This window comes from Zosterops lateralis (assembly GCF_965231275.1).
Source record: "Zosterops lateralis genome assembly, chromosome: 6".
Classification (NCBI taxonomy): domain Eukaryota; kingdom Metazoa; phylum Chordata; class Aves; order Passeriformes; family Zosteropidae; genus Zosterops; species Zosterops lateralis.
Genome location: NC_139761.1, coordinates 44,975,999 through 45,002,956, shown reverse-complemented (window position 1 = coordinate 45,002,956; position 26,958 = coordinate 44,975,999). Strand labels below are relative to the sequence as shown.

The 26,958-nt window shown below is 46.2% G+C and overlaps 1 protein-coding gene across 2 annotated transcripts in view; it reads left to right on the top strand.

Annotated features, from left to right (window-relative positions):
* The window catches only part of HRAS (HRas proto-oncogene, GTPase), a 40,408-nt gene that overhangs the window by 1,938 nt on the left and 11,512 nt on the right, over positions 1-26,958 (top strand). Inside the window, exon 2 of one of the 2 annotated variants that reach the window (XM_083864544.1) lies at positions 19,130-19,203. The exons of the other annotated variant lie outside the window; for it this stretch is intronic. The gene's annotated coding sequence lies outside the window, so the exon portion shown is untranslated. The remainder of the gene's footprint in view (positions 1-19,129; positions 19,204-26,958) is intronic. 2 annotated transcript variants of the gene reach the window in all.

Here is a 26,958-nt window from a genome sequence, read left to right as displayed (position 1 = left end):
TATGCGTGGTAATACCCTTCATGTTTACATTAAAATGATCTTGTAATTAGCAATAATTATCTCAGTTTGAGATATTGCTGAGATATTTAAACAGGACTTATGACCTGAGGGACACTTTTCTGGCCCCAGGGAGTTGCCCTTGTTGTGGTTCTCCCCTGTGATGAATTTGATTCTTGGCTGCTGCCAGTGGTAAAGGTAGAACAGCAGTGGGAGTAGCCTGGTGTTCCTCTGATGTCGGCCTAGAAAGCCATGGCTACAGTTTCCTTACTGAGCCTGGTTCTGCTTCCCAGGGCTCCCTGGCAGCCCTTCCACCATGTGTGTGGAGATGATCTGCCTTTGATAGCTTTCACCCCATGGTCTGAGGATTCTCCAGGGGACCTTGCTCTTGTCTTGGGGGAGGGGGGACAAAAACAGGCTGAAAAATTGCCAATTGACTTTTTATTTTTTTATTGTTTTTTTTTCCCCTGGTTCTCCCAGGGAGGTTTGGAGAAGGCTGCTGATACTGTGGGAAACTTTTCCCTGTGAGAGTAGAGATCCTGAGGCATCCTTGTCCACCTTTCACCAGACTTCCCTTCCCTTTAAGAGGAGCAGAGCTCAGCTCAAACATAACCATTTGCTGGATATGGCTCCCACTGCCTTTTCTCCTGCTACCAGTGCACCCCAAATTTACTGTTCTGTTAGGCTGCCCTTGGAGCTTACCAGGTTTTCTTGGGGTGAAAAACCATTATGGAGCAGAAAAGTTGAATACTGGGGAAATATTCAACAAAATAAAATCAAGACAGAAAGTACTGCCTATAGAGGGGGATTCCTTGTGGGAGGGTGGTGATTCTCTTCTGTCTCTCAAGATGAGTTATACAGTATACTGTATTTTTGTCAGCCTAGGAAAAGCAAAATGGTTGTGCTTCAAGTCCTCTTTAGCTGTAATTTATACCCAACTTTCTATTTTAACATTTTTGAACTATAAACTTAGAACCGGAGTTTATTAAGCAGGAGATAAAAATGTTGAATGTATGTTTGAATTTTACTTGTAGTAATCTAATAATATATTTATGACATGATACTTGATCAGCTCTATACCTGGCTGAAGATCACAAAAGAGTGTTACTCAAACAAATTATTTGACAAATATGGATGAGATTAAATGAATGATCTATTTCCCAACTGCTATTCAACTGATCTGCCATGGCATGTTTCTTATTCTCTTATCTTTCCCTTCCAGTTTTCATTCTATTTTTGCATGGTTTATCTTTTCCTGAACTGTCCCTGGTATCTGTTTCATTTATCTCTTTTGTGTCATGGTTTTCCTTCTATTCTTTCTTCTGCCTCTTTCTTGAACCTCTCTTTCCATGCTTTTTGAGTCTAAATTAGCCTTTTCTCCTCTTTTTTCCTACCTTCCTGGTGGAGTTTTTTATTGAGCACTTCATAGTCAGCTCAACTAAATCTGGTATGTGTTTAAACTCATAAAAATGTAAAACTGAACCCAGACTGTGTGTGAGTATGAAGATGTTTGCTTGGTGGTAATGCTTCTCTGCTTCTCCCCGTGTTTTCTGGCTGTTGCAGGGAGGGTGTTCCTGCAGTTCTGGAGGTTTTTCCCAGCTCACATTTTTGCTTGCTCCTTATGCCTATTTCAAGAGTGAATTTGACTTTGAATATTAAGAAAGCAACCAGATCAAATGCCCTTGTGTTGTTCCCTGGTTGTATATCTGTATGTAACCTGCTTCCATCTGCTGTCTGACCAAACCCAGCCTTCCTGCCATGCAATTTTGCTTTCCTCCTGGCATCATCCTTCCTCCCCACTGGGTTTACAGCCAGGAGGTGTCTTTTCAGTAGGGCAAAAGGAATGACTGCTCTGGTTGTTTTCTGGTTTAACTATTACTTACAGAGTCTGTATGAAATTCAGGTTGATGAGGGTAGGTGGCAAGAGGTGAACAGGTCATTGTGCAGGTTAGAGTGCATGACTGAGCAGTCACAATATTCAACTTTGATCTAGTATTCAAAAATGAAAGTCTCTTAAAAAAAAAAATCGAGGTTTCTGTTATAAAGAAGATGTGGTTTGTTTTGTGGTTCCTTTTTTTTTTTTTTTTTTTTTTTTTACCCCTGGATGAAATCTAGGGGTGAGGAGGATAATTCAAAGACAATGAAAGGAATAGAAAACCTTGTCTTTCAGGGGAGGAAATTTGCTCTGCCTTGGAAATAAATCTCAGGCAGTCCAGAGGGGTGTGATGGGAGTGCTCAGAGTGCGTGATTTGCCTCTGTTGATGGTTGCAGTGGTGTTGCAGCAGTGCATGAGCTAAGCTATGTATGTCATAGCTGTCTGCTTGAAGTACTGGGAGTTATGCCACGATGCCCCCTTGTACCCTGAAGGAAAGGTCTGTGCTGTGCTGAAGTGAACAGTTCCACCTCTCCTCTGTCTTCTGAGGGGGTTTGGATAACACCGGGGTGCACCGATACAGTGAGCAGCAATCCAGGCAGCACGTTGTTGCAAAGCAGAATTGATTGGGGAGGATGGAGCCAAGACGACTATTCTTTTGCAGTTAATTATTTACTGCAGGGAGAGAGAGAAGCTGATGATGTTTGGTTTATAATTACAGATATCCAGAGGTAAATACTTCAGGATGATCTGGTTTATTCTGTGTGTTGTTACCTATTTCTCTATAATGTGGGACTAGCACTGTTTAATGACCAGCCCAGTAAAGCCAAAACCCCGTTACCAACTTCTCACTAGTGGGATATGGTTCTGTAGCTTCCTGTGTGTGGTGCTAACTGACCTGAAGGCCTGCAGAGGAACAGTCTTTGCATGCTTACTGTCCTAATGCATGACCTGCCTGTGGTGCCCATCTGACAGCAGTGTGGGCTCTTGGAACAGCTGATCTCTATGCTGAAAGATGATTTTGTGGTCAAAGCCACAGGATTGTGAGCTGGGGAGTCCTGACCCCCCATCTGGCCTTGGCTAGGCTGGTTGCTTATCTCACTGGACTTTTCTGTAGGAGGAATACTGACCTAGCAGATAACTAGCAAATATCCAGCCTGTCTGCTAAAGGGGTAGGATGCCCTGGGTGAGGCTCTCTGATAATGCAGAGGCAGTGGCAGCCCAGGTACTTGTATACTGCTGTGCTGTGGGCCAAACTTGAGGAGGATTTTTCCTTTTGCATAGCTAAATCCATTATAGATCAGACTGCTCGTATGCAAGTTAAATTCAAGAGCTGGTGGAGCTGAGTTTAAATGTGTGTGTGTGGGAGCAATAACTTGACAAATACAAAAAAGAGACATTGCTGCAATGTCTCTGGGAAGATGCCTGTACGTCTTCTGCTTGTTTAGCATCCTTGAGAGAACAGCAGACGTGAGGGAGAAGCTGTGGCCTGTGAAATGAAGAGGGTGTTGTGCTCTTACTGAGAGAAGAAGAGGAGCAAGATCTAAAAAGCCAGGGAGTAGGAGTGAAATGAGGGATGCAGGTGCGCACAGCGGGGGCTGCTCCAGACTGCCCTGTTCTCCCTGGGTAAGGCTCTGCAGGGAGAGAGGTGAGGAGGAGATCAGTGGGAAAAGGCATTGTGGAGGCTGCTGTTTTGCAGTAGTATATTGGCTCTCCTGCTGGTCGGGGCTGAACCGAGGCATGGCTGGCTGGCAGTGGAAGTGCATGGGACCATATTCCCTGAGAAAGGCAAACCAGTGAAAAATCTCCAGAGAGTCTGGCCAGCAAGTGCTTGTGCCCGAGGCAAGCTGGGATCTTGTTTAGAGGCTTGCTGAGAAGTGAGCTCTGTTCATCAGCAGTTTTTTGGGGTAACAGGCAGCTATCGTGTCGGCCTGCTCCAGGATCACGCTCTATCTTGAGCGCTCTGACACTCCGTGCTATCTTCAGCGATTCCGTGGCTTACATCCAGCTCTATTCAGCCTGCTTCAAACCATGTGTATAGAATAAGCTTGAATGTATAAATTTGGAGCCTGCAAATGATCGATTCCATCCCACCCCAGATAGCCACTGCAGCAGCCAGAGCAGTATTCCTGGTGTGGCACTAGGTCCTCTGTTTCTGTAGTGATTGTAGCAGCCATGCTCCTTCCCTGCTGATTGCTTTGCATTGGATGTCAGGGGCTTAATGTTATGTGAGGGACTGGAATTCATTCTCCAGGAAAAAGCTGGGCCTGAGAAATCAGGCTTTGGTTGGTGTGGTAAATAGATAAAACAGTAGTTGATTATGTTAAGTAAGTAAAACATCACTGCTTCTTGTATGGGACAGATCCTGGCTTGTGGGTATACTAATTCTTTGATTAATTTTTTTCATTTTCTCCCCTTGGATCTCCATCTGTAGATGCAGTGGTTCCTTTTGGGTCCCACTCTGTTAGACTCCTGCTGTGTACAGCCCAACTCTGCTTTGTAGAATGCAAACCTAGCAAGTGCTGGTGAAAGCAGGAGATACCTCCTGCCTGGTGTGTGCATTGCACCCCTTGCTTCCCCTCCTTGTGTGCAGAGGATGAATGCATAACCTTATAATATAACCTTGGTCGTGCAAGGTCTCTCCCACTCTTGTTTCTCCCGGCCTTTTCCTGATTTGCATGATATTGTAAGAGGCTGGCCAGCTTTTTCTGGAGGGCTTGTCCCACTTTCCACACAGGCAGCCTTGGGCAAGTGGTCTGCTCTCTGACCTGCTTTGACAAGCATGTGCTGGCTTCTTGCTCCACTGATGTGAGAGGCAGGGTGAGGATAAGTGCTGGGGGCTAGGCAGGGGGAGGACATTGCCATGCTGGTTGGTGGTGTCACCTCCCATCTGGCAGTCAGTGTAGCTGCCGAAGGATGAGGAGCCGCACGCAAATCCCTGCTTCACTTTCTGCCTCACTATTCTCCTGGGGTGTGTGCTGCCTGTACTGAAGTCTTAGAGGGTCAGATCTGCTCTTTCTCCTCCTAGGGGTACAGCTGCATGTCCTCCATTCTGTGGTACTCAGTTGCAGCTGATGGCTCTCTAGCTGTTCTGGTGGCCCCTATAATTTCCAAAATCAAAGTATTGATTCCCAAAGCATATGCACTGGAAAGAAATTGCTACCATGACCATGGCGGAGGTAGGACACAGAGGTATGAGAGAGTCAGATCTAGACCTGGAAAAGTGCTTCAGACCCTGCTTTTCCACAGAAACAAGGGTATGTACTAGTGTGGCTCATAGTCACAGGGACGTGTGCAGGGTCTCACCAGGTCTGTGGCAAAGCAGGGAGGTACATGGACGAGGGTGGAAATCTCTGATTCATGAGCAAATTACAGTCATCTGATCCCCACAACTACTCCACCTGATTATCAGGGACTTGATAAGATGTCCTCTGCTTCACATTCCTTCTGTGATGAACACATTAATCTCTGTTCAGTAGATATTGGTTTATACCTCTACTGTTTTTCTTCCTCTGTGGTGTGTATCTTAAGCAGCCACCCTTTTCCAGTCTATGAAGTGTCCAGGCTTGGCTGCCCCTCATACCTGCTAGAAAGTGAAAAATGGCCAAGTATCTACCAGCACCTATAGCTGGGGCACGCACTGAGCAGGGAGAGGAGAGACATTATTACAACCCCTCGTTTTGCAGCTGGGAACTGGGGAATGAAAATTCACATTAACAAGAGGAGCCTAGAGCAGAGCTGAGAACAGAAATTATTGTCCTAGTCTGGCACTTTGACTGCAAGGTCAGCTTCCCATTTCCTTTGGTAACTGATGAGTGTCAGAAGATTCAGCACCCAGCTGTTGACGTGTTGCTAATCTGATTTTCTGATGAGAGAAATGCTTTCTTATCACAATGAACCCTGAGAAGGTGGGAGTTTGTTTCCTTTTATCATTTCAAGCAAGGCTGTCTTGACTGTTACTTAATATTTTAGGTGTCTGGTCTTGGAAGTGATGTGAGTGGAGGGCTGGGATGGCAGTCCTTTGCATGTCAGTCTTCCAGGCTGTAAGTGGGGTTTGTGTCCGAAGAAATGGATAGACGTGCCCTGCTAAAACTGAGTGTCTTGTTATGAGTTGGAAAAACAGTTAGAAGATTTGGTCAGTTGAATAGAAATGTTGGAGGCCTCTGGATGGGGATTATTTTTAAAATCAGAGGGCTTTAGGATCTTAATTTTTGTTGGTGGCAGATGATTGCAAAATGAGCAGTCTCCCTATTGGTCATCTGCACCGAGGCGCTTTTTGTGGAAAGATCTAAAAAACAAGATGCAGTTATTTGACCAAAAATTTGAGGTTAAAAATTAAAACAAACTTCCCAGGGAAAGGGAAAAAAAAAAAAAGGTGGGTTTCTTCAAGAAGCAAAAACCCTTTACTTTTTTTTTCCAAAGCAGTTTCCGAGGCACCTAATCTAATCTTTCCAAAACAATTCTCTGGCAGCCAAGGCTCACATGTTCTAAAAAACAGTGTAGAAAGGAATGTATCGTGACAGTTTAATTTGTTGCTGAAATATGCTCACCTCTGGGGTAATTCAGAGCAACCCTGGAGTGGATGATAAACCTCTTCAGGATTGACAGTGAGCTGCTGAGAAGAAGCCGCCCATGCAGAGGTGTAATTCCTGGGATTTAGGTTTGTCTTCCTCCTTTGATTCCAATGGGGCCGTAGCCTGTTCAAATATTTTAAACAGGGCAGTTGTTGCTGAGTCCTTGCTGTGGCAGCAAGGGAGGTTTTGGTGGTGATTCTCTAAGGGAGGAGCCTCTGGTACCAGCCAGCTTTAGAGATGGGGGAGGATTACAGCCCATAAGGTACAGGTTCCTGGCTGGGGATTTATAAAGGCCCAGGGCAGCTAGTTGGATTTTGTAGTCACCAATCCGTGGATGCAAACTGAGCTGTAAAAGCTGGCTTGAAATTTCTACTGTTTTAAAGGAGAAACAATTGCCTTGGAAAGGGAAAACAAGGATGCTCTTGAGAAGGCTAAGGAAAGCACTCCTAAGTTTTAGTGGAAGATGTACAGTTAAAAAAAAAAGTTGTATAGAGTTGCTTATCTGAAGTGTGCTCCTTGTGAAGAGGTGGGAAGCTGAGTGCCTGGGAGCGGGCTGGGCTTTCTCAGAGCATGCTGCTAAGTATATGGGGTTTTTCTTGGCAAGCTCTGCAATTGCATTGCAACAGGGTTGTGCGGTCTTGTTCCGATTCAACTGAAGTTGGTTGAACTCTATTGGCTGCAGTGGCTGGGCTGGTGGGCAGTGCAGCATCTCTCAGGTCAGTTCACGTTTTCTACTCCTTTGTTGCAAAGTCTCTGCACTTGGAATTAATTTATTCAATTTGCAGCTTGGAGCAATTTGAGGAGAAATCCCAGAGGAGAAGAAAAAGAATGCTACCACCTGAACAGATCAAAATAATCAAATGGGTTGTGTTGAGGAGCTGGGATGTGACTGGCAGCTGCTGCGTGGAGGTGGACAACCAGCAGTCACACTTTCTCAGCATGGCTTGCTCTGCTGGGGCATGGGGAGCAAGTGCTGTTGGGATTAGAATGCAAAGAGGTAATGTTTAAAATCTGAGGTAGGAGCCTGTGAGATTGGTGACAACTGAATGCTGGGGTGGAAGAAAAAGCTCTGCCAACAGTAAGTCACCCTTTCAGGGAGCTGAATTAAACTTCTCATTTTCTTCTGAACCCTTCAGTTCAGTCCTACCTTGGGTGAATGTTGTGCAGTCTCTTCTATGCTTGCTTTTTTTCCCCTTTTTGATTTGAGGGCCCCTTGTAGCAGCTTCTCCTCCATGCATCCTGTTATCAAGGAAGTTATTCTGCCTGCAGTCCCTGTCTGAGCTTAATTTTGTTATTTTCTGTAGCACAAGGGCTGATGGTTTCACAAGTCTCAGAACACCTCCTCCATCTCTCCCCTGGTCAGACCAGCAGCATGACAGCTCCATTTAACGTGTGCCATCTGCTTTGGCTTCCTGCCCCTAGACTCATTATTTTGCAGTAGTCTACATCAACCTCCTGCGTTACCTGCCCCAAAAGACTGTATATCAGAAGTCATGAAAAGAAGAGTCCTCAAGGCTGGCCTGTAAATCCCAGGTTTCTCTACTCGAAGAAATTGCAGTCCTCTCCCATGTCCTTGACCCAGCCCTGCTGCATGCCTTCATCCTTCCCTGCCTGTCATGGTGCACCTCTTGATAGGCACAAAGTGAGCCTTGCAGGCTCTCTGAGTTCTCACAGCACAAAGTGTTTGGTGCCTGGGATGTTCTTTCTTCACCTGCTAACACAGAGGCAGGCTGAGACCTGCAGCTCTGTCTTCTCTTCAGCCATCCCCAAAATTATTTGGAACCACTTGGAACATCATTACAGGGAAGGTGTTGTGAAGTTTTCTTGATGGTAAACACTTAAGGGCATGGGCCTCTCATCTCCCACTTGAAGTGTAGTGTTACCCTCAGCCCTTAGGGACTGAAGTGCTTTCATGTTGGGTGCAGGGCAAGATAGTCTCTCTCTGAAAAGCTTACCAGTAAAGTGCAAGATGGGGAACATCAGGGTGCAATTCCCCAGTGCAGATGTTGGCATCTAACACCCCAGCCCCTCAGTCCCCCTATACATGCAGCAGAGGAAGTGAGCACTTCCACCTCATTGTAGTGCAGATGGATGCCTGAAACAGATTGGACAGACTGTGCCTGTCTCTGCTCATTGATGACAGAGAGGCTCTGGGTGATGGGCTCTTGTGGACATAACTGTGCTGTAGGTGAGATGAGCCCTGCCTTGACTAGCTGCACTGAGCATGCTGCGGTAGCACAAAAAGGAGGCAAGATTGTTGAATGTGGTCTGTCCTTGGCTGTCTGATCTGTAAGCAGGTTCATCTTCCTTTGGTCAAGAAGCTACCCTTCACTTTGAATCCTTGCTGGCCAAGAGGGGAGGAGAGGTATGTCATTGAGACAGCAACTGGAAGACCAAGTTAAACACCTCTCAGAGATGCTCCTAGGAGCAGAGCACCAGTCCTGTCCCAGCTCTGGACCAAGGGATATTTTAACCAAGTGAAGGCAGAAAGTGTAGGTATGAATGGAACAGTGTTGTCCTTGGCCCATCATTTCATACTGAGGCCATGTAGCTGCTGACATAGGTTAGGGGTTAGTCAGGTACTTCTCAGGAGCTCCTGACCTCCTGCATGTGCCCAAATAGGTATTGTATTTTGGAGTGGGGAAAGACATGAGACCTCTAAATCTAGAGCAGAAACAGTGGCATGGGGACTTCAGCAGGTGATAGCAGCAGAAGCCTTCCAGTGCCTCAAAAAGGGCTGCATGTCTGGGTGTTCCAGGCTTGATGGGTAAAACTCTGTTAGGGGAGGGCCTTTTTCCTAACACTGAAGCACTGTTAAATGCCATATTGTGGTTTGAGGATGATGGAGCGAGTTTCTGTAGATTGTATCACATTTGATTGGACCTTCATGGTTTCTCTGAAGACCCTGGCATGGTCTGCAGGGAGCAGGCTGGAGGAGACCTAGAGCTGTTCTTGAAGGAACTAGAAAAATGAAGTTCAGCCAACCGAAAGGATTAAAGCCCGATAGCCTGGGGAGGATTTTCTTGACTGGCTGAGTTTCCCCTTTGATTTGGAGCACTTGTTCCATCATGCCTTTTGCTGGGGAAGAATTAGCCCGGTGGCAGAAATGCAGTATACTGGGCGTTTTGGGAGTGAGAAACCTGTCCATAGCAAGAGCCCACAGAGCTTGAACTCAGCCTCTGAATCCTTGTGCTGACAGCTGGTTGCCAGCCTGCTCAGTAGGGGATGCTGCCATGCCAGAGTCTTCACCCTCCATCTCATGCCTGTGTTGTCAGCATGATTCAATGCTACAACCCTGAAGAAAAAAAAGAGTCAGTTTTATACCCCAATTTTTTTTGTTGTTGATACTCATGCTATAATTCCCATTACTTCAGACACCCATTAAATGCTGCTCTGGAGAGTCTGTCTAGTGTGTGCACTGCAGTCGCTTCAAACTTTGTAATAGCAAGAGGTCTGTTAGAGGTGGAATTTCTGGGTGGTTCTAGGGGGGAAGCACACATGCTGTTCTACAGAAAAAGGAAAAAAAATACCTTATATTCCATTATATGGTGCATTTTCCTCACTTCACAATGCATTTGATCTCTCCCTGCTGTCTTTCCTGGCTACAGATGTTCACCACGAACTTTTGTACTTTTCATCTCATGCTTCTAGGGAACAGAGAGGGCAAGTATGAAAATGCTCAGGAGGTTTTTAATTCAGTATGGAAGGTATATCAGGGCTTGCAGTTACCATGTTTTTTCTCTGTTACTTCCCTTGTTGTCTGTTCCCTCTGACCTTTGGTACAGTAAACAGCTGACAGTGTTTGAAGAGTCCCAACAGGGAGGCACCTGGCACAGCATCAGGTCCTTGCAGCTCCCATGCATTCCTAGGTACATGCTTAGGGCCGGCCTTTTGCTGGCATCAGCCTGCTGCTGGCTGGATGCACTGTGACAAACGAGAACCTTTTACTGGTTAATTTTTGCCACCGATGGCATGCTGGTTGCCTTGTCAACAGGAGATGGTTTATAAGTCTCTGGAAGATTTGCAGCAGTGTCACTCAGCTGTTTGCTCTCCTGGTTGAATAGGTGCTGACATGGGGCTTTAAAAGCTGGCGGGAGAAACCAGCATCCCTCCCTCCTGCCCTCCCTCCCATCCTTTCAGAAAGGTTTTGTAACTATATGACCTTCTAACTAATTTTCCTAACTCCCTAATAACATACATATGTAATTAAATCTAGGCAGACAAGGCCATATCAAGCCTTGGGCATGGGAAATTGTGTAATACCATCAAGTTGCCTTTTGTGTCCATGGTAGACCCAACCTTACTGCACCAAGAACTTCCTTAAAATTTTACCATAAAGATGGGAAGAGAACTCCCACTGCATGAAACCCAGTTCCCTCTGGTAGTCCGTGAAAGGCTGCTTTGGTTTCTGATTCAGCTCTGCAAATACTGTCTAGTGCCTTCAGACTGGATATGAATTTGGCTGATATTATTTCCCCTGTGAAGGCTAGAGCAAGGGAGAGAAAACTAAAGTAGCTTGCCTTAGTCTGAGTCAGCACTACAGAGTTGCAAGTTTCTGTAGATCCTAATGAAAGGTCCCTGCCTTATCTCTCTTGATTTTTTGCTGGTTGCACAACTTGCACATCTCATAGATGCAAATATTTTCCTGGGGTTGGCCCTGGTTGCCCAAGGAGGGTGTTTGTTCAGATTCTCATGCTTTGCAATTAATATAAGCTTCTCAACTCCGTGTGAGAGAAAGAAAGGGAAGTGGTGCTAAGTGGTTTGTGTTTTTTTTTCTTCTCTCGGTATTGTTGTTCCTCACCAGCTGGCTACTTTGAAATGAGCATGTTGTGGTTTTTTCCATAAGGAGCAACGTGTTGCTGCAAATTCAGCTTTGGAGAGGTTGTGGGAGCTTTTGTCCGCTGGCGCTGCAGCTGCTGCGGGCAAGGCACAGACAGTACGTGGTGCTGTGGGTACCCAGCCTGCAAGCCTGGTCTGGCTGGAGGGAATGCCAGCCCAGCCGAGTGGCAGGATCCTTTTTTCCCACTGCATTCCCACACTCACTTGGTGGTGGCTGGGAGATGCAAGTCCTTCCCTTGCTCCAGACTGTGCAAGAGCAGCGAAGTTCATACCATGGGATGTTGTCAAAGGAATGAGAACCTGTTTCAAGTAAATACCTTTTCTCTGCCTCGTTTAGCTATGGCAGCCTTATCTTAAGAGGGCTGTATGAAGTGTGCTTGTCACAGCTGTGTCAGGCACCCACACAGCTCACAGAGATATCTTGCATGTTCTCTTCTGAGCTACTGTATGAAAAGTGGCTACTTTAGAGAGTAAATTGCCTCCACGGGTTTAAGAAAAGGGATTTAGTTTAGATCTAGAGAGCACACTTCATGTTTAGGTACAGTGGAAAACCTTTGAGTGAACTTCATGAAGTCTGTGTTCATTCTGTTTTTCAGAATACTCTCTGAACTTGCATTTTTGTTTTGTTCTTTGCAAAAGCAACAATTCCTTTGGGGCTGTAGAATAAAGGATGAAACACTTGCTTAAAGTGTATACTCGTAGAGTAAAACACTTGTCTAAAGTGGTGTGAAGAAGTTGTCACCTGTAAAACTCAGCCTGGGCCATTGGCTGTGTTTCACAATGACCTTGGCTGGTCACACTGGTGGTGTCTTACGACCATGCAGCCACTTGAAAGAGAGGGGAAAAAAAGGCCAGCTACTTGAACTTTTGTATCTGATCAGGGTTTTGACTGTTAGCTTAATTCAGATTTCCTGTTGGAGTTGGCATAGTGTGTCCTGAGTTTGATCAAAACTGAGGAAGTAGAGGGAAAATGAAGCCTGTGGAATGGCAGCCACCACTTAGAACAGCTTCTTTACGGAAACTCTCCATTTTGGGCAAGTAATACTAACCTCAAATATATTTCCCTTCAATACAGGTCTTCATCTTCTCTGCCCTAATCTTAAGTCTACGGATGAAAGGCAATAATGGTAGATCCTAGAGCCTGATCATCCTTTGATGGAGGGAACTGATTAAGAGTGAGACAAGCTCTACTGTAAGTTTTTAAGGATGGATGGATTGTGAGGCTAAGTTGACAAATTCAGTCTTCTGAACTCTATTTTTTCCTTGCTGTTGGAATAGGAATTTTTATCTTCTGTTAATATACTCACATTACAAACCATTGCAGCTTGTCTTTTTGCCTTGAGTGGTAACCTTCAGGTTAAAGTTGGCTGGCTTGGCCTGTGAGATGGTGGTTTTTCTGTGGAATTTTTCCATTTTTAGAAAAAGCTCCTTGCAAACACTTGATTAATTTCTTTAGTTTTATTTCTTCAGTTGAAGTTCCTGTGTGGGAACAAGGAGTGCTGTGTGGGAACTGTACCCACTACACCATGCTGTGGCCTTGAAGGTTCATTGTAGGGACACATGTGGTCCTCAGGGTGTTGCTTTCTGAAAATAAGAGGATTTTTAGGGAGAAACCAAGCAGCAGTTTATTTCTAGATAGGTGTGAATGATGTACAAGAGTGAGAGACTGCTGGATGTTCCTTAGGATCCCTGAAAAACAACACATGATGAGCTCCTCTACCCACCCTTAAGTGAAGAGGGAGCTTTATCAGCACATCACCCTTGTTCAAAATCTAACTGGCAGCTTGTCTCTGCCAGGCTCCTGTGAAGGTACATGATCATGTTTGAGATCTCACAACATTGGCAAGACTGTAAAAATTCAGATTTCAAGTTTAAGCTCTGAAGTTATTCTTTTAAGGAAAGAGAATTTTGTCATTCCAAGGATCTGAGGAGAGTAGAGCCTCTGACTGCAGGTAGTGTTGCGGTTCTCTGCTCCCTTAAGAAAAAAAAAAGGCAAACCCCAAACCACCAGAACTCTGAAAGACATTCTTGTCCAAAAGTGAAGATTTTCTGTAGTTCTTCCAAATGACTGTTTCCTCAGGGGGATTATTTTCATAGTTTGTGCGCAATTCTTTAATCCACTCAAAGCCCACAAGACAGATGGGGTCATGACAAGAGCCAGGAACTTTGCATGATCTTACTAGACTGGATCATCTTCAACAGTGCCAGTTCACATCACCTGTCCATTTCTTGCTTTTTCCCAATCACTGGGGAAAGAAATAAACCCCCTGGCAGCCTTGTGACATTCAGCATTACTCAAACACTGTTGCAGTCTTGAATGGTCAGCAAAGAGCAAATTTTGTGGGTGTGGGTGAGCAGAATTAGAGGGGAACCTCAGATCATGCATAAGACCAGACTCCCACTACTGGAACAGCACCTTCTTAGTTGTTACAGTCTGTATTTATAGTAGCAGACCTAAAAAAGCCTGAAGGTGTGAAAAGGGATGATGCAGCCACCAGTAGGAGCAAACTTAGATCTTTTGGTGCACATCCCATTGTAAAAGTGTCTTTTTCAGAGCACAGCTACAGCCCTACTAGATCCCAAGTCAGCCTCTCCAGTGGAGAAACTGCTTGAGAAGAATTCAGGTAGCAATCAAGCTCACACAATCACACACGTTACCAGCTAGCTCAGGAGAGAGACATAAGGCTCCCAGCCCCAGATTAATTCCAGCAGGCATTTATTCCATGTGCCGAAGGTGGATTCCAGATGCCAAAGAGAAGGATCGTGTGTTTTTTCTCAGTTATATAGTGTCTCAGGTTTGTGGGTGGTACAGAGGGGAGGGCTGGGGGCAAGTGACCAAAGGGAAGAGAGGAACTGGACACCAGGCCCCATGGCCAGTTGGGAAACAGGGAAAGGGGGATGCCATGGGGGAGTGATGGACTTGCGAAAGCCAGGGAATAGATTGTGCAATGTTTGCAAGGAACCATGGGGGAGAAGCCTTTTGTTACACCTGGGAAGGGTGTATATCTTTGCTTTTCTAGGGCAAGGCAGTTGGAAATTCCTTTAAGGGCACAAGGGACTCCACATCTCATCTCTATGTCCTCCCAGCCCTGCCTGGAGCTGCTTTTAGTGGTATTTGCTGTAGCCCAGGATGTAGTTGTATGAGCTTTTAAGTGCCCTAAGGTCCAATTTTCAACCACCTTTCCAAAGATCATGGCGTAAGTATCAGAGCTTCAGTTCTTGTGTCTTTGCTGGTGCTTGTGAGGGCAGGGATTACTGATTGAATAAAAGGTCAGGACTCATTTGCTGGGGGCTGATGGCAAAGGGTGATAGCATGAAATACTCCCAGCAGTCAGTGATTTGCAGAGTGATGTAGGTCGTGTAACAGATCTTCACACACACAGCATATAGAAAATAATTTTACTTGTAATAATACAGTTGTATTAAATATGTGCTGGGGAATTGAAGGCAGATGCTTGGATTTTTCCCGGTGGGCTGAAGGGAGGTTCAGATTTTGGTTTATTTATTTATTAATTAATTATGTGTTAAACCAAAGCCAAAGAACTGTGAGTCAGCTTGATCTTCACTGCTGCAGTTCCTGTGCCATGGTCCCTAGGCATTATCTAACAGATGCCTGTACGCACACAAGGCTGAATGAACCCAGAGATTACAGACTTAGTTTTGTCACCCTGTTGCAGAAACTCCTTAGGGAGGTTCTGTGTATGCTTAGGAGCCAGTGGTATGGGAAAGCCTCTTAGCAGAGGGTCCTGGGAAAACACTCAGCTGCTGATCCCAGGAGCAAGTTCTCTGTGCCAGCATCATATGCAATTCCTCATGGCAGCCAGATCTCCAGGGAAGAGGAAGCAACTCTGCCACCTCTTTCCTTCTGCTTTATGATGGCTGAGTTTTATAGTTGCTCTGTAGGCACTCTGTGTGCCTCATTGGCTGAACAAAGGTGTATTTTCTTTAATATTATATATTTGTGCTTTCAAAGGTAACATCAGTCTGCCTTGCTGCTGTCTCAAGATACAGAGAGAGATAAGTGCTCCAAATGGGCTAAGGTTGAACATTACAATAAACTGAGTGAGATCCTTAGCCAGTGTTGATTGTCTTGGCTTTAGTGGTGTCAGTGCAAGGACTCTACTTTTTGTCCTTTCCTTCGGGTGAACCTTCAAGGCGAGATCTCGGTTGTGGGACTCACTTGTCTGGTTCTTACTCCTTGGCTTGGGCTGTCCTATCCCTTCCTTTGGGAAGCAATAAAAGCTTGCACCTTGTCCATACTGCACGTAGATAATGGCTTAGGGCTGTCAGGAGAAGTCATCTTTGAAGTTCTAAGTTTGCCTTCTGTGGTTATTTTTTTCAGGTCAAATACAGAACTGTTTGCATGAGCCTTATAAAGTCCTAGAATAAATCCAATGAATGCTGCTGTGTTTCTAAATGTCTCTGCAGGGTGTGCTTCCCCAGTGCTGCAGAGCTGTGCTTGAGCAGCAAGACCAGAAAATCTGAGAGGCTGGGGGGGAGATGGCTGGACACCAGGAAGGAAGATGAGAAGCCATGTATATGCATATAAAAAGAAGTGATGTTTATAGTTTTGGCATCTCATTGCTGCAAGGTGTTAGGGAAGTCAGTGGCTTCAGAAGATAAAGATTTGAGTGTTGTATGGACAGCAGGGACAACCAGAGCTAGACAAATTTCAAAGAGAAAACTGGTGTTTTTGCTTTTCAGATAATCTGGCAGGATGAGACCCTGCTCTTGGACCAGAAATGGTTTCCACTGAAAAGAGTAGGAGAAAGTTTTGGGCAGTAAAGAATCCCCAACAATGTAATTGATGCCCAGCCATAACTTACACTGTTACACTGCCCTAATGAAGTTACATCACAGTAATTACAGTGCATTACAGTTCAAAGTTCAGAAGTCCCATTTTTCTTTTGTTTCCTTTTTTTTTTTTCCTTGTTTTGTTTGTTTGGTTTGGTTTGGGGGGGAGGGGGTTGTTTGTTTTTTGTTTGGGTTTGTTTTTTTTTTTTTCAAATGTGCAGGAGCTTTTCCTGCTGCTGGATGGGATTTGCCTGGGGACTTAGCCATGCAGAGGCTGGTCTGTGATGGAGGTAGCATTTTCATGCCTGACAAAAGAATGCTTCAGCTTAGAATGGCACCTGCCAGGACCATATTGCTGCATTTTACTTTTCCCAAGCTGTGACTCCTCCAGTTCATGTTGCAGATGTTTTGTGTTGTGCTTTGCATGGTCTCTTTCTGCGCTCTCAGGATAAATCAGGTGCTGAGGACAGAGTTCTGTAAGTGTCAGCTGTGTCTGGTCACCAGGTAGATGCCAGGGTAGTGTATGCAGATGTTTGTCTCTGGCTGACATCTCCTCCTACTGAAGACATTCTTGGTCTAAAGACTTCAAGGTTTTCTTGTTTCTGTTTGCAGTTACGGGATTGTGTCCAGGCTCCCTTGCATCTCTTTGTCTATTCACTTTATGCACTTTCCGACACTCTTCACAGCAAGATGTCATCCCTGAAGCTCAAGGCATGGTTTGCTTCCTATCTGTACCTCTTTCATCAGGCAAATCCAATTCATGTGACTGGAGTGAGTGTTTGCCCACTCTGTTGTGCCTGGTGCAAGTGAGGTCCAGAGCCCAGTGTTGCTCATTTCTCCATCAGTTGTTGATCTGTGTAGAAGAACACCTAAATTGGGCAGGGTCTTTGGAGCCTTATGGCCATGTCAAGTGCAGTGCCAAAGCCAGACCCGTATCTACTCATTGACTCTCCCAGGGTTGTGAGGGACTGGAATCAAGTTGGGGACTTCTACAAAGATGTAGGTACACCTAACCTTTAGGCATTGTCAGAGGGACTTCAACTGCTCTTCTGCTCTCAGGGGCTTTGTTTTTTTGTGAATCAGTTTGTTGGGCTCCAGTGTTGAGGAACCACATCTGACATAGGCTTGGTGTCTTGCATTTCTGTGGTTTCTTTTCAGCCTTACTTGGCCTACAGATGCTGGCTGTGAGCCCACCCAAATCCTGCTTGTTGTCATTGCTGTGGACTCCCAAGGAAGCTCTGGAAGGAAACCCCCCCCCGGCTTTTGCTGATTGTGCAGGTCATCCAGCAGATGCTGGAGGCTGTGACTGAGGAGAAGGCTTTGTGCTCCTGTCCCCTGCACACTCAACCACAGCCACTGATGAGCACGTGTTTTACGACAAAAGCTCGAATGTGGGGGAACAGAAATTCCCAGCTTTACCATAAGTTTCCTGTGTGACCAGGAAGTCACTTAACTGATGTGGGTTCTGCATTGCAGGGTGGAGTTCCTTGTTCCTTGATCTGCTGTGCCAGTCATGTGTTGCTGAGGGGTGTGATATATGAACCTGTGTGGAGGCCACTCAGAGTTTAAGGAGTATGTCTCATGTCATTCTGCGATGCTTGCAGGACAAGCAGGATGAGTCCTTGGACAGTGTCCCTTTGTTGCTCCAGAGCCAAAAGGGAAATGCCTTCCTTTTCAGTGAGGAGAGCTGAAATCCTCACATCTTCAGTCTTTTTTATAGCAGGTCTATGATGTGACAGTGATGCACTTAACTCACCCACAGCAACAAAATTGCTTGGATTTTTTAAAATCCAGACTTATGCAGAGGGAGGGGATATAAGCAACACATTAACAAGTCTGATTGGCTGAGATTTACTGTGAGCAGCAAAGTGAGATTTGGGTAATTCAGGACCCTAGGTTAGTAAGTTCTGCTGATCCAAACTTAAATTTTGCACCATAACCTTTCTTTATGTTTCTGTTGAGTTGCATGATGGTTTCCTACACACAATGCATTGTTTGCCTCTGCATGGCTACAGATTTGGTGATGAATTTATTTGCCATGACTGTTGAAGGGCTGGGTTTGGAGGTCTTCTGTGGACCTCTCTGCCAGCATTGCTCACTGTCCCCATCCCTCTAGGTTGCAGCTGGCTGGTGCCGCAGCTGCCAGGTCCATAAATCAGCAGCGTGCCCCTAAATGGCTGCTGCATAATAACTGATGCATATTCATGTTTGCTACAACATTGTGTCACCCTGCTAATAATGTATCTTGGTGAGAAGGAGAGCAGGGACAGGGTCCCAGTAGCTGGTGCCTCCTTGCTTCATTTTGTCGTCTCTTTCTGTTGCTTTCTTGTCTTTGGCTCCCTAAGATACCCTCTTCTCTTGCATTTCTAATGTATTTTCTCCAGCTGCTTCTCCCAGATGTGCTAAAGGGAGCCCTGCAGGTTTGCTTTTTGCTGTGGTGCCTCCTTCCCCTCCATCCCTGCTCTGCTAGTAAAGCAGGGTGTGTTCCTGCAAAGGCCCTGCAAGGACTAAATGAAGGCAGGAGGATGATTGTTATGTTTGAGCATGTAAATTAAAAGGCTTACTAATAAAAAGACATTCTGGAAGTATCTGGTCTTGGCTGTTCCTTTGAGCTCTGTTTTTGAATGAGCTTTTATTGGTGTCCCACTGGGAATGGAAGGGCGAGAAGGAAACTCAGTTTTTGTCCCTCATCCCAAAATGGACTGTCCCTCACTCATAACTCACCTGTGGAGAAGATGCTGTTGCACCTGTGCTGCTTTACCCTCTGTCTTGAAAAATGAGGAGGAAGAAAAGTGCTGTACCACCTTTCCCTGGAAAAGATAAAATTTTGTAAGATATGATTAGTGGCCTGTGAAATACCACATGTCAGAGAGGATGGATGGGGCTTGACTCTGCTTTTCTTTCAGTACAAGATCCTAAGTGCTGCTGGGGAAGCCAGCTTGGGTACTAACCAAAGTGTATCCTGAGATCTGCCTGAGTCAAACACAATCAGGGCCATCTGTCCCTGCAGAGAGGGATCCCTCTCATCCCTGCTCTGTATTCCTTCTTCTAGGGGGACTTGAACCATTCCCAGACAAGAGGACCCTATTTCCACCCTTCTGTGGAAGCTCGTTAGCCATCCAGAGGGTGAGTGCCACATGGGCAGGAGCAGACCTGGCTCCTGCTGTCCCAGGATACTCATATGTCTGCTTTTAGGCTGCTGGCCAACAGCTGCCACCTTTTATCACTCAAACTCAATGCCACTGGCTGTCTGGAACTTTCTGCTACAGGAGCTGTAGTGCAGTAGGACATGTTCTGTGTGAGCCATTCCATTCTTGGATAGTAGAGTTCACCAATACTGTTATAAATCCTATTTTGCTCCAAAACCTGACCTTTTAAAAAAATCTCTTAACCATTAAGTGCTAAAAAAACCAACAAAAAACCAAAACAAACATCTAAAAGCATTATCAAAACAATACTTGAAACTTCCCACATGCAATTACCCTGTTTTCTTATCCATGTATTTGCTGGTAAAATACATATGTAAGGATTTAAAGCAAGCAGGAAGTTGAACAACCATACCTATTTCCATTGCAAATTCTTCTCAGTGAAAAGGGCTTGTATGCATTTCCTGAAACCAGTTTCCTAATTTTTCTTTGTCAACAGTTGTTTGGGAGGAATAAGGAAGGATAGGGAAGGGGAGGAGAACAGAAAGCTCATAAGGGAGAGTGTGTTGCTTGACTCTGGGGTCCTTTTCTTGCCGTGCATCAGTGGTGCTCAGGTTGGGATTGGCCCTTTTCTTGATGTAGGTGGTCACCTTATACCAGTGACTTCCCCCTTTCTTGTAGCTGGGCTTCAAGTGAGGAAAACAGCAGAGCCTGCCCCTCTGCTCCCAGCCCTACCTGCATCTCTGGGTACTTATCTGTGGATCAGAGCATCTGCCTCTCTGTTGGCTGCCTGTGCCCATGACCCAATTGTGATTTCATCAGGATAATTGGAGAGCAGGGCCTCTCTTACAGCACTCTGTGCTTTCCCACTTGATGTACCCTGCCTCCCCAATTGTCTCTGCCTTGGGAAGCTGCGCTGAGGATGAGCTGCCAGTTCTGACAGCCCAACACAAAGACTCAGCAGGAGACCAACAGCTTTCCCATCCAAAACTTCTGCTGGGAGCTTTTTGTCTCAGGTGAAAACCCCAGATGGGAAATCACATCGCCTGAATTTAGCTCCCAGCTTTACCACCATTGATGGCTTTGGGCCAGTCCCTTGGCTTGTTTGCATCTCCTTGCCTGTCTCTGCAGTTAATAAGACGGTGTTTCTGTTCATGCATGGCCACTGCCTTCAGCTCTAGCACTGAGTGCTCTATGGCTTGCAGCTTAGTAGTGAGGTCTGAATTTGTCCCTTCTTGTGCTGTTGCAGCAGAGCCAGACAGCTGCAACCTGCCCTAGCATGATGACAGGACCGCTGGGCACAGGAGAGGCTGGACCTTTCCCCAGCAGCTTGCCTGCAGCTGCTCCTTTCATCAGCAAGAGGACCAGGCAGAACATACCAGGTACCTTAGGAAACCAGTCTGGAGACAGCATCTCTTGTAATTCCACACCATTACTGGGCAGTGTTTTCCCCAAAGTCTGATATTCTCTAATAGCTGTAATTACAGAGATCCACTTACACTGGCGCTGCGTGCTCATCTGCTCCAAGTTTCTACTTCATTGCACCTTATATCTTGTGGGAAAATCAATACAATTTGGTACTGAGACTGGCAAGCCAAGAGATTGTTCAGAGCCTGGGTTCATGTTTGTATACCACGTGTTTTAACACTTAACATTTACTGTCATCTATAATGTGGGTCTTGTTTTAAAGTTTCCTGGGTACCTGTCCATCCTTTTATATATATAAGGTACATCACACTGCCTTTCTTGCATCCCATTAATGCTTATAGGTGGGATTTTAATGTAAAGGAAAGTTAAAAGTTGCCTCTTCTCTTGAGCTCTGTTGTACAAAGTACCATTTGTCTTTCTGAAAAAGGCTGGGAGGCCTGAGAGAAGTCTTTTTTCAGGACAAGGTGGAGGGTTGCCAGCCCAGGCAGGGAAATGTCTGCTTCTGAACCACCTGCTCAGCCCTGGGAGGCTGGAGAGATGAAAGTGGAGGAGTCCTGGCAGTTTGCAGCCTTCTGCATCTTGACAGTGAGAGCTTTTCCTCCTTCACACTGCTTTCCCACACAGGTTCGTATGTTCAACACTAGGTCCTAAGTCGTGACTGCAAGATAGGAGTTCAGGTTTTATTTAAATGTCTCACATTGTCCTGACCTGCACTGTGGCCTCTTCATGCCGTTGCTATCCATCTTTACCAACTTTCAGACATAACTCCAGTCTGCTCTTTCCTTACGCAGGTTACTCTTGCTCGTGTAGAGTCTCAAAGAATGCTGAAGTATTGGATCATAAACCACAAGTGTAATTTAAAAACTATCTTCAGTTTTTTCACATCACTGGTACTGCCAGATGCGGAGAACTGTGACTTGGGTGCTTGCACAGGTGGTCTCTCCCATCTGCATGTGATTTTTTTTTTTTTTAAGAGTCTGTGTTCAGCAGTGGTGTAGGATGTATAATTTGCTTGCCTGTTTCTTTCACCCTTTCTGTGGGCTGGCAGCAGTTAACTCACGGAGCAGTATGTTTTTCCTCTGTGGAAGTTAGCTTGGAAGATTGGTTCTTCTGCAGAGATTGTTGGTGGGAAGAGTGACTTGGTATCAGGGAGACAAATAGAGTGGTGGTGGTGGTGGAAGGTGAAGGTTCGACCATGATTCTCAAGCATATCCCAGCATCTTCCTGAGTTTCCTGATTGCATCCTGCTCCTTGTGCCACATTCATGATGCTGGAGAGATGGGCATGAGTAGTCCTGACTTAAAAGTTTCTGAGATAATGGGCCTGCTCATCTTTCTTTGGAAAATAGTAATTTTGTATTGGGTGCGGAGAGTGGAGAGTGTGGGCAATTCCTTCATCCAAAGGAAGCTCTTGGGTAGCTGGTTGGTTCTCTGGGTTTATTGTGCTACTGACTTATTTAAGTTGTTTGCTATTTTGGGTAGTTATATAGCTACCTACCAGTTGTTTTTCTTGGAATGAGCTGCTAACAAAGAACTTTATTAAGAATATTTGTTTTTTGAGAGGGAAAGCAAGAACAATATAGTCACGCTCTCTTACTGCCAACAGCAGGTGATTGCACAGCTTTGTCTTTTACTTAAATATCTGACAGCTGAAGCAGGAACCGGGGAGCAGAGAACAAGTAGCAGCTTTGGAGGGAATGATACAGTCTTGTTTTCTTTTGTCCTTCCATATTTTCCCAAGCCCTTTGTGGGTGGGTAGTCTCTGGCAGAAGGGTTGTGTTGCCAGAGGTGCTTTGACTGGAAACTGTGAGGGCTGAGCCTGGTGCAGTGACCAGTCCGTGCCTGTTCCAGACTTTGTGCAAAGCTGAGGCTTGCACATTGCTGCTGGAACATGTTTATGGCTTCTGTAGAGAGGCAATCCCTCTCTTCCAGACCTGCCTATCCCTTGGACCAGCCTGTAGCTTTCTGCTGTTCTTCCTCACAGGTTTCTCTGTGAATGCACATCTTGAGCCTCCTACATTATGTAATTTCTTACCCCTTTTTCTTCCTTTCCTCTGCAGCAATATTTTTGTGCTCAGTCTCTTGGGACAGACTGCCTTCTCCTTCAGATCTTGAAGAGCTAGCAGAGGATGGAAGAAGCCATTCTGCTCCTTTTTGGCTTTTTTCTTTTTTTTTTTTTCCTCTAATAGAAGACGTTTATTTTTTTCCAATTCATCTCTCCAAAGTAGGGCCATATTTGCAACTTTTATTCTCTCTTTGGCATCCCTTTCTCTGTTTTCATCTGTGAGGTGCACTGTCTGAGTTTGCAGGTATACAGCCAGCAAGCTGACAACAGGCACAGTTGGTAAGATTTGTAGCTCACTTGTTGATTTAAAAAGCAACAAGTAAATTAAAATGAAGCATTGAATAGGCTTCATAACAGAGCATCAGCTTTACAGCCTCAATTCCTTAATCTCTTTGAGGCTGGACAGGCCACAGAGAACATCAGCATTTTGATCTTGGACTGAAAACAAAAGGTGGCATTTCACACCATTGCAGAGGCTCCTTCAGTCCCTCCACAGACTGTGCTTTGTGATGTTGATGAGCAAATGGAAGAGACTGGACAGTCACTGGGGTAAACGAACAAGGTTTGCTTTATCAATGCTCAGAAATCACTCAGTAGGATTCCTGGTGTGTGGATGTGGATGACTGCTGGTAAAAGACTGGGATGAGTGTTGTTCTCCTCAAGAACTGCAGACCATATCTATCTGCAGGAAGGAGAAATAAAATCAAACACAGTGGCATTTGTGGTCATATGGCTCCTCTGGACAGGGCTTTGGAGGAAAGGGTGCCTGGTCTGAGATGAGCCCAAAAAAATTTGAAGAGTCGAAACTGACTTCTGATGCTTTTAAATGCAGAAACTCCCAGCGGGCACGTGCAGTAATGGTGAATGCTCAGTTATGAACAGTTGTAAAACTTCTGGCATGGCTGGCCTTACTACAGCAGCGTTGTGCAAAAATCTGTCTCTTGACTTATTTAGTTGGCTTGGTGTCTGTCCTGGGAGGAAACAGGGGACACAGACACGCAGACAAAGCTCTTTCAGTTAGTCTGTTGGAAGGGTGTCAGAGGCTCCCTTGTGGTGAATGTGTTGGAAATCCACTGTGTATTCCTTCTACTTGACACCTGAGCTCTTGTTGAAACTGTGGTGGTGAGATGGGACATACTGATGGGGCCAAGCCCCTTGAGTTCCTTACCTCTGCTGGGTGAGTTTCTGGAGGCTTCACAGTCACAGTCAGGTGTCCCAAACCACCTGTCTAGGCTAAAGGATAGGGACCATGAAGAAGATCAGGTTGTTTTTTGCATGACACAGCTGGATCTCTGGGTAACACCTGTAGCCTTGTTGCTCAGACCTACTTTAGGTCTTAGCCCTGTGACAGCTTCTGCCAGGCATCTTGGTCCTTGTTTCTGCAGGCAGGGCCTCCGTGCTGCCACCCAGCATGTGCAGGCAGGGGAGGTGCTGTGCCCTCTGCCCTCACCCACACCTCCATCCCCTCCCTGTGAGACAAAAGGTAGGGTGTTGGTGTCCATCGTGGCTGGGTGCTTGCTCTGTCCACTTCCTGCACGAGGCTGGCAGATGGCTCCTGTTTGCTGGAGCTGTGTGGCTCTGGCTACTGGGCTGGGAGCAGCGGCTGCTACCAGGCGGAAGCACTCGGCGAGGCTTTCCTAGACAGCTTTGAACGGGAGCCAGGAGCCCTCTCGCTACAGGAGAAAATCCACGAGGTCAGGAAATACAGCAGCAGCAGCTCCGGCTCCACGCTGGGGTTGTTGGCTTGGCACGCGGATCCCAGCCCTCCTCTTTCCAGACGGTGCTCCTGGAACTGCTCTCCTCCTTGCTTGTCTCTCTCAATTGTTGCTTGACAGCCCTGTGTGTGGCTTTTGGGGGGTGTAGTAGTGGGGTGCTGCAGAGGCGATAAATTTGGATAGGGAAACAGTAGATGGTGACTTGGATCAGACTTTTAGATCTTGAAGAGCACGCAGAAGATGGAAGAAGCATTGTTCCTGCTCTGTGTGGGACTGGGAGGCTGTGCTTTTGTGTTTCCCTCTGTTATTTCATGGTCAGCTGTGTGTGGGCTCTGTGTTGGCTGCTGAGCAATAGAAACTGGAAATCCTCACGTCAGGAGAAGCTTTCACAACCACCAACAGGCTGTAAACCTCCATCCGGTGTGTCACCAGCATGAAAACTGGGGTGTTTGTTACCATCTCTCTAACAGGAACCCCACTCTCTCTTCCCTGCATCTGATTTATAGGAAGCCAGAAACATTGCTTTTGGGATGGTTGTTCCTTGAACCAGCCCCTATGGTGGTGGTGGCAATGATGTTCCTGTAGTGCTGAGGAACAGCCACCCCTATGCTGAAACTATGGGTGCATTGAAGAGCAGCCTTGCCCTTCCCATGTTCAGGAGAAAAAAGTGTGATGGGGGAATTATGAGAGGTGTTGGTAAGCTTCAGGATAGAACCAGTTGCCCAACTCTGTGGCAGTGTTTGGCCATATGGAAATCCCTGCCTTCCCTCCAGCCTTTGGCCAGGCTGCTTCTTCCCTGGGATTTGCCCCTGCTCTGGTGTGCAGTTAGGTCTGCGCACTGCCCATGAGGAACTTGCATTGGGGAAAGGAAGCGAGCTCCTCTGAGCATGGATTTTAGCCACATTAATTCGGGCAGCTCTCATGCCCAGAGCTGTCCATCATTCCCCACGCTCTCACTCTGCTTTAGGACGTTTTGCAGCAATGTTATGAAGCAGGTAGTCTGGACCTGCCCTCCTTTGCAAGCTGCAGAATTTCTCCTGCCATTGCAGGGGGGTGAGTGTGGCAGAGCAATGGAGAGTTAGCTGAGGTGGCAGCACCTTTGAGGAATGGTGTCAGTGAGCAAACACCAACGTTGCAGAGCTCTTCTATGTAAATTGTCCATGTGCGGGCCACAAGTGGGGAGCAGCCAGTAGATCTTTCACCCCCCTCATTTTCCCTGCCCCATGGGTGCATGCGGGGCAAGAAGATGTGGATTTGTGTTTCTGTGGAGGAGCCAGATCTTAAAACTCTGTGCTAAGGTGGTGATATGCAGGGCTTGCTGATGTGTGGCTGCCCCTCTGATGGGCAATGGAGCTCAGCTGGAGTCTGGAGCAGAGGAAGACACTCAAGCTGACATGGGTGACCACCCTGTCCCCCACCTCCTGCTGCAGTATGGACCATAAAGTGCTGCTATGACTGTGTGGGCTGGGGGTCTTCTAAAGGAGTAGGCAGTGCCTTCCACTGGGGTGGTCTTGAGGGAGAACCCATGCCTAGGGAACTTAGGTCTTCTCCTACCCATACTGAGTCAAAGCTTTTCTCACTGCCTTAGCAAGACCTACAGGCCTGGGCAGTTGTGCTGTTTTTCCTTGAGCATCTCTGGCTACTGCTTCATCATCAGCATCTGATGCAGAGCAAAGTCCATGTGTTTTGCTGGGGGTTGCAGATCTCCCTGCTCTGTAATGAAAGTTGGGAGCTGGTCACAGTGTTTCTTCAGACCCCCAGGAGCACTCTGTGTTTAGCTGTGAAGCTGTTTGCTGAAGGAGCAATCTACCCTGAACAGCCGTGGTGGTGGAGATGATCAGTCAACATTTGCTCCTCAGTCCCCTTTTCATCTTAACTGTCTCTTCCCAGAGAGATCAGAAGGCTGGGGTGGGGATCTCTCTTGTCCCTGAGAAGCAGGGCATGTGGGAACATCACATACGTGAGGGCACGCATTAATGGAGCAGAGTAACGTGTGTGCACAGTCAATTAGTGCAATCAGTTAGATTATCTCCTGTAGCCTTGCTTTCAATCTGCAACTCTTCCCTGGCTGCCAGAACAGATGCACACTGGACCTTTGGGGGAAGCAGTGTCACTTTGAGGTAAGCACTAGGGTATGACATTATTTGCACTTCATTTACCATCACCACTTTTCCATCGTGTTTAACTGCTTCTCCAACACAGCAAACCAGAGGTCTTGCTTGGTATCATATTTGTTACCTGGTTGCTCTTTTGCTCCTTTGCCCTTCTTTAGGATTCTGGATGCTGAGAAGGGCATGAGCTTTGTTTGCTGTTCTGCTACCAAGACAGCAGCTCAAAAAAGGGCTTCAGCAAGAGGTGGTTGTGTCCAATTGCTCCCTGCTTGAGAGGGAGATGGAACTGTCAGGGTGGTTTAGGGTTGCAGTCAGGGGGGGATTGAAGGCAGAAAGTTCTGGCCTCCTTGCCATTAGATCTTTGCTGTGTTAGCAAATGCATCAGCTGCGGTCTGGGTCTAGAGCAGCCTTTGCTGG